The sequence below is a fragment of the Protomyctophum bolini genome, assembly GCF_963924005.1.
Source record: "Protomyctophum bolini genome assembly, chromosome: 11".
In the NCBI taxonomy this organism is placed as follows: Eukaryota; Metazoa; Chordata; class Actinopteri; order Myctophiformes; family Myctophidae; genus Protomyctophum; species Protomyctophum bolini.
The window spans coordinates 25858593-25867085 of NC_137872.1; positions in this window are offsets into that span (position 1 = coordinate 25858593).

Genomic DNA, 8493 nt, shown 5'->3' on the forward strand with positions numbered 1-8493 from the left:
CAAATCCTCAAAAATGATGAAAAACGGCGCGCTATAGTATGCCGTACGATATGGGCTATAGCCCATGGTCCAAAATGATAAGAAACGAGGCTAACTTTTTTTTTCAAAATTTCAAAAACATGGGCTATAACCCATCGTTTTTGTCATTTCGTCATTTTTTTCAAATCCTCAAAAATGATGAAAAACGGCGCGCTATAGTATGCCGTACGATATGGGCTATAGCCCATGGTCCAAAATGATGAGAAACGAGGCTAACTTTTTTTTCAAAATTTCAAAAACATGGGCTATAACCCATCGTTTTTGTCATTTTGTCTTTTTTTTCAAATCCTCAAAAATTATGAAAAACGGCGCGCTATAGTATGCCGTACGATATGGGCTATAGCCCATGGTCCAAAATGATGAGAAACGAGGCTAACTTTTTTATTCAAAATTTCAAAAACATGGGCTATAACCCATCGTTTTTGTCATTTCGTCATTTTTTTCAAATCCTCAAAAATGATGAAAAACGGCGCGCTATAGTATGCCGTACGATATGGGCTATAGCCCATGGTCCAAAATGATGAGAAACGAGGCTAACTTTTTTATTCAAAATTTCAAAAAACATGGGCTATAACCCATCGTTTATGTCATTTCGTCATTTTTTTCAAATCCTCAAAAATGATGAAAAACGGCGCGCTATAGTATGCCGTACGATATGGGCTATAGCCCATGGTCCAAAATGATGAGAAACGAGGCTAACTTTTTTATTCAAAATTTCAAAAAACATGGGCTATAACCCATCGTTTTTGTCATTTCGTCATTTTTTTCAAATCCTCAAAAATGATGAAAAACGGCGCGCTATAGTATGCCGTACGATATGGGCTACAGCCCATGGTCCAAAATGATGAGAAACGAGGCTAACTTTTTTTTTCAAAATTTCAAAAACATGGGCTATAACCCATCGTTTTTGTCATTTCGTCATTTTTTTCAAATCCTCAAAAATGATGAAAAACGGCGCGCTATAGTATGCCGTACGATATGGGCTATAGCCCATGGTCCAAAATGATGAGAAACGAGGCTAACTTTTTTATTCAAAATTTCAAAAAACATGGGCTATAACCCATCGTTTTTGTCATTTCGTCATTTTTTTTCAAATCCTCAAAAATGATGAAAAACGGCGCGCTATAGTATGCCGTACGATATGGGCTATAGCCCATGGTCCAAAATGATGAGAAACGAGGCTAACTTTTTTTTCAAAATTTCAAAAAACATGGGCTATAACCCATCGTTTTTGTCATTCCGTCATTTTTTTCAAATCCTCAAAAATGATGAAAAACGGCGCGCTATAGTATGCCGTACGATATGGGCTACAGCCCATGGTCCAAAATGATGAGAAACGAGGCTAACTTTTTTTTTCAAAATTTCAAAAACATGGGCTATAACCCATCGTTTTTGTCATTTTGTCATTTTTTTCAAATCCTCAAAAATGATGAAAAACGGCGCGCTATAGTATGCCGTACGATATGGGCTATAGCCCATGGTCCAAAATGATGAGAAACGAGGCTAACTTTTTTTTTTCAAAATTTCAAAAACATGGGCTATAACCCATCGTTTTTGTCATTTCGTCATTTTTTTCAAATCCTCAAAAATGATGAAAAACGGCGCGCTATAGTATGCCGTACGATATGGGCTATAGCCCATGGTCCAAAATGATGAGAAACGAGGCTAACTTTTTTATTCAAAATTTCAAAAAACATGGGCTATAACCCATCGTTTTTGTCATTTTGTCATTTTTTTCAAATCCTCAAAAATGATGAAAAACGGCGCGCTATAGTATGCCGTACGATATGGGCTATAGCCCATGGTCCAAAATGATGAGAAACGAGGCTAACTTTCTTTTTCAAAATTTCAAAAAACATGGGCTATAACCCATCGTTTTTGTCATTTCGTCATTTTTTTCAAATCCTCAAAAATGTTGAAAAACGGCGCGCTATAGTATGCCGTACGATATGGGCTATAGCCCATGGTCCAAAATGATGAGAAACGAGGCTAACTTTTTTTTTCAAAATTTCAAAAAACATGGGCTATAACCCATCGTTTTTGTCATTTCGTCATTTTTTTCAAATCCTCAAAAATGATGAAAAACGGCGCGCTATAGTATGCCGTACGATATGGGCTACAGCCCATGGTCCAAAATGATGAGAAACGAGGCTAACTTTTTTTTTCAAAATTTCAAAAACATGGGCTATAACCCATCGTTTTTGTCATTTCGTCATTTTTTTCAAATCCTCAAAAATGATGAAAAACGGCGCGCTATAGTATGCCGTACAATATGGGCTATAGCCCATGGTCCAAAATGATGAGAAACGAGGCTAACTTTTTTTTTCAAAATTTCAAAAACATGGGCTATAACCCATCGTTTTTGTCATTTCGTCATTTTTTTCAAATCCTCAAAAATGATGAAAAACGGCGCGCTATAGTATGCCGTACGATATGGGCTATAGCCCATGGTCCAAAATGATGAGAAACGAGGCTAACTTTTTATTCAAAATTTCAAAAAACATGGGCTATAACCCATCGTTTTTGTCATTTTGTCATTTTTTTCAAATCCTCAAAAATGATGAAAAACGGCGCGCTATAGTATGCCGTACGATATGGGCTATAGCCCATGGTCCAAAATGATGAGAAACGAGGCTAACTTTTTTTTCAAAATTTCAAAAACATGGGCTATAACCCATCGTTTTTGTCATTTCGTCATTTTTTTCAAATCCTCAAAAATGATGAAAAACGGCGCGCTATAGTATGCCGTACGATATGGGCTATAGCCCATGGTCCAAAATGATGAGAAACGAGGCTAACTTTTTATTCAAAATTTCAAAAAACATGGGCTATAACCCATCGTTTTTGTCATTTTGTCATTTTTTTTAAATCCTCAAAAATGATGAAAAACGGCGCGCTATAGTATGCCGTACGATATGGGCTATAGCCCATGGTCCAAAATGATGAGAAACGAGGCTAACTTTTTTTTTCAAAATTTCAAAAACATGGGCTATAACCCATCGTTTTTGTCATTTCGTCATTTTTTTCAAATCCTCAAAAATGATGAAAAACGGCGCGCTATAGTATGCCGTACGATATGGGCTATAGCCCATGGTCCAAAATGATGAGAAACGAGGCTAACTTTTTTATTCAAAATTTCAAAAAACATGGGCTATAACCCATCGTTTTTGTCATTTCGTCATTTTTTTCAAATCCTCAAAAATGATGAAAAACGGCGCGCTATAGTATGCCGTACGATATGGGCTATAGCCCATGGTCCAAAATTATGAGAAACGAGGCTAACTTTTTTTTTCAAAATTTCAAAAAACATGGGCTATAACCCATCGTTTTTGTCATTTCGTCATTTTTTTCAAATCCTCAAAAATGATGAAAAACGGCGCGCTATAGTATGCCGTACGATATGGGCTACAGCCCATGGTCCAAAATGATGAGAAACGAGGCTAACTTTTTTATTCAAAATTTCAAAAAACATGGGCTATAACCCATCGTTTTTGTCATTTCGTCATTTTTTTCAAATCCTCAAAAATGATGAAAAACGGCGCGCTATAGTATGCCGTACGATATGGGCTATAGCCCATGGTCCAAAATGATGAGAAACGAGGCTAACTTTTTATTCAAAATTTCAAAAAACATGGGCTATAACCCATCGTTTTTGTCATTTCGTCATTTTTTTAAAATCCTCAAAAATGATGAAAAATGGCGCGCTATAGTATGCCGTACGATATGGGCTACAGCCCACGGTCCAAAATGATGAGAAACGAGGCTAACTTTTTTTTTCAAAATTTCAAAAACATGGGCTATAACCCATCGTTTTTGTCATTTCGTCATTTTTTTCAAATCCTCAAAAATGATGAAAAACGGCGCGCTATAGTATGCCGTACGATATGGGCTATAGCCCATGGTCCAAAATGATGAGAAACGAGGCTAACTTTTTTTTTCAAAATTTCAAAAACATGGGCTATAACCCATCGTTTTTGTCATTTCGTCATTTTTTTCAAATCCTCAAAAATGATGAAAAACGGCGCGCTATAGTATGCCGTACGATATGGGCTATAGCCCATGGTCCAAAATGATGAGAAACGAGGCTAACTTTTTATTCAAAATCTCCTCCTAGTTCTGGAAGGAAGGGAAAACATGTCAGCTAAAAACAAAGGACTCCACAATTGTACTTTGAAGTGCAATACTTATCGACCTACTGTAATCTTTCTATTAATTTACCAATCTGTGTGAGTGAGTGCTTGCGCGCACAGGCTCTAAGCCAGGGGTCTTCTAGGCAATGATACAGAAAGTAGGCAAAAGCCATACAATGGAAGAATGAGACATGGTACATGTCCTTTAATGCCAGGAACACAGGAAGACGATGGCTGCTCTAACAGAATGACACAATGTAACTTAAGTACTATTACTTGCCCTGCTCTGGAACTCTCTGGGGGCGTTGTTCCTCTGGAGTGCTCTGGGGGCGTCCATGGGCGCTTCAATCAGGATGGCAAAATGTGGTTTCCTCATGGGCTCTGGAAGTTTTAAGAACATGTTTCAGGCAGGTAAACGAGGCACACAACCATTTCACCAGAGCCAGTATTGCAGATGTGGTGCTCCCTGCTTTTAAAAGTAAAGTGGGCAAAGGCTCATTCATTTATATAGGAGCCACACAGTGGAATAGCCTGGGATCCAGTGTTAAACTGACCTCCAATTTGAGGACATAAAACTAAGACTAAAAAATGGCTACTGGAAAAGGTTCCCCTATAAGGGGTCATCTTAGAGGGATGGATAGGGATGTACTTGTTGTGTTGTGTATGTAATGTATATGTACTGTTATGTATTTGTGATGTATTTTAAAGTATTGTTCAGTGTGAGAGGACCCCAGTGGAAATAAGTCTTTGGACTTTACTGTGTAATCCTTGAATCGCTGATTATAATGTTGTATTATGATTGCTTTTCTAAATAAATCAAATCAAATCAAAGGCCGAATGTTTAACAAAAATGAGCATGAACGAGAGGCTGTGTCAGCGTAACTAAAACTAACATTGTTCAGCCCCCTAGGCTATGCATCACAAGAAAGGTGTCAGGACAAAATCACTTAAACAAATGACTAAAATGATTGATATATATGGAAACAGATTATCCACAACAACAACAAGTTATCCTCGTTTCTCATCATTTTGGACCATGGGCTATAGCCCATATCGTACGGCATACTATAGCACGCCGTTTTTCATCATTTTTGAGGATTTGAAAAAAATGAAAAAATGAAAAAAACGATGGGTTATAGCCCATGTTTTTTGAAATGTTGAAAAAAAAGAGTTATCCTCGTTTCTCATCATTTTGGACCATGGGCTATAGCCCATATCGTACGGCATACTATAGCACGCCGTTTTTCATCATTTTTGAGGATTTGAAAAAAATGAAAAAATGAAAAAAACGATGGGTTATAGCCCATGTTTTTTGAAATGTTGAAAAAAAAGAGTTATCCTCGTTTCTCATCATTTTGGACCATGGGCTATACAGCCCATATCGTACGGCATACTATAGCACGCCGTTTTTCATCATTTTTGAGGATTTGAAAAAAATGAAAAAACGTGACAGCCCTACACACAGAGTCAACTACTCGTAGGCCTACTGTGCATTGCTTGCCATGGCATGGATCCAGACATTGCACCCTAATCCATTCTCTGTTGCTCATTATCAGTGGCTAATTGTAAAGATTGTGCATCAGCTCTTCACAGTATTACATGGGATTACTGTTGTTGTTCCTGACTACATATGGCACTAACATACTGTGACATAATATTCCTACTCTGTTCACACAGGGGGTGACAATTTGACAACATAACAATGCCGATATGCCCTTAAACGGAGTTCTGCTGCGGCTTGTGCTGCCCCATTAAATTAAATTAAATAAGGCCTCCTCAGACTTTCTAAAACGTTTTTAATGTTGAAAAATAAGTGGCAATAGCAACTGTTTCCGCTATTTTTGAAAAGGTGAAACCATTTGAATGTAAGTGTGGCTTAAGTTATTAAAACCATGATAAAACAACACTTCTCCCAGACGATAGTCTCGTAATATCGATACAATATCCATATATTAGCCGGCCCTAGGTCACTCTATCATTGCTGTTGGGTGGCAATCTAATCCACAACGTAAAACAAATAAAGGAAAAACAGCGCCCTCTTGAGGTGAGTCAACAGTCTCCCTTGAGAGACTAGTTAGGTGGAAACCTTGCATGTCCAAAACTGTTAAGGAAATATAAAAAAAAGAAAAGTGTTCCAATGAATACAATGTCGTTAATTGTTTGTCAAAAGCTTGTTAAAAACATAAAAAAGTTGAAACAAGGAGATGCAAGGTATCTGCCCGACAGCAACAATAATTTCTTTTTTTTAGTCCAGATATCATCCTTCAATCTCTCCGACAATTCCTCTATCTATCTAAACTCTGCTGTGTTAAACAGCAACATGGACTCACACAGCAGCAGAACCGGGGAAGGAAATGAAAAGTGAAAGTCAAAGGAGAATAAATCAGCAGGTACAAGCAGGGAACAAGCAAAAAAGCAATTGCCATATTTATGGGTGATTGTCTGAATGTCTGCGATGGGGCAATTTACCCACGAGAGTTTGGTATTGGGGAACAATTGGATTTGATGGGGGTCTCAGCTATGTAGCTGCATGGCATAATGTGCTCACTCCTAACACATTTACGCAGCTGGGTAGCAATCACTTAATAATAGTAAAATAAGAGGGTGAAACAGTTCTAGACTGATCTCTGTGCTGAGATGAATTCATATTTCCCAGCATCCTTTCTCTGCTGAACTCTCTGCAGACTTGAGCTTAGCTCAGCTGCAGATAAAAGAGGGAGATTGGCAGAGTTCAAGATGTCTGCTGAGACCTCTCAGCATGCAGCGTCACTGCAGGGATAAGGCCCCCTGGCTGTGCTCTAAGTGGTCCCAGGGGGCGCTATGCACCTCTGGGGTTCTCTGCGGAGCACAGAACAGGAATGTTATCGTGGGAAATTAGGGCCTTGTGGTTTATGAGGTGCTAGGAGCAGCACTCCAGGGTCAGCCCGGGTCTCCTGGGGCAGAAAGCTGGGGCTGGTCATCAGCACGCCGGCTGCTAGATTGGCCTCAACACCTCAGAGAGTCTGGGTTTGATGTGTCTCATTTGGAGCGGCTTTAGATCTCCCCCCATCGCTGTGTAACAAAACTGCACAAACCTGCAGCTTAAGTAGCAGGCCCACTATCTCGCCTCAAAATCTGTCACCGGCACAAAATCTATTAGTGGCCACGGCGCTGCGGTGTCCCGACAATGGCACGAAAAGTTACAGCCAGTCATAAAAGAGGCCAGTCGCCCTCTGATACTGTCTCATCTGTAAGTGCAGGACAGCTGGGAATGTAGCCACACCTCATAAATAATGAAGGAAGGCCTTTTGGCCTTCTAAGGAGGAAGATGTGTGATCCGGCGAGTGAGACCGGGGCAATTAGCGACAAGCTCAAGCACAATCAAACACACCCCGCATCATATTCTATTACGCCAGACTGTAGATAGGCCTAATCAACCCATGGACTCTTATTGAAGTCCCCGTGAACACATCTGTGAAAACTTGATTAGTGTCTGCCGTAAAAAAGCTCTGATTATGGACCCATGCAGCCGAGTTTGATCCCGTTCATTTCACCTGAAATTCCAACCCGTTACCCGCCCTTGATCTTTGTAGTGCTGTTTGTGAATTCCTGTGTCGACAATCCCTCCGCCTGGTTCTCTCAGGTGTTTGCCCTAACCCCCCCGCTCCCCCTTCCACAGTAGCAGTCAGGCGGCTCCCTCCATCCCATCGCTGTTTACATTGCTCTTCTCCTCTATTTACTCTGTTCTCCAGCACCCTGGCACAGTATGCTCTAAACAGCTGTTCCATTATGGAGCGAGTTGGCGCACCAACCACACAGCTCTGCCACACGCACAACGCCCCCCCTCCCCCTGACAGTCCACCGCGGTCCCCCACTCCATAAACCCGTCTGGCAGGGGCTGCCATTGTTGCCGTGGAACTCAGCAGCCTACCCAACCCCCACCTGCCACCGATCCCCCACCCATGATGTCAGGCTGCCTTCTGGGCATGGGCTCGGCCGGGGCAACTGTCGGGAGATTGTCTCCAAAACCGCAAAAAGACAAATCTGCCAAGTTCGCTGCTTTTGATTAAGTGTCTCCTTCTGGGACACGGTGCCGCTGTGATTCACTACAAGCTGCAATCATATCCAGATGATCCGCCATAATGATCTTTACAGTGAAAGTGGGGTTTTTATAGCATGTCATTACAAAACATGCCGCGCGGCACACTCACTCCCGGGCTGCTTATACATTCTGCTACGGCGCGACATCGTCAGTGGAGGCCGTAATCCCTCTCACAGGGCGGGAGGGGGCTTTGACTCTAAAAGACTATGGGGTGCAGTGCCCGATGCCACCACCTGTAGGCCT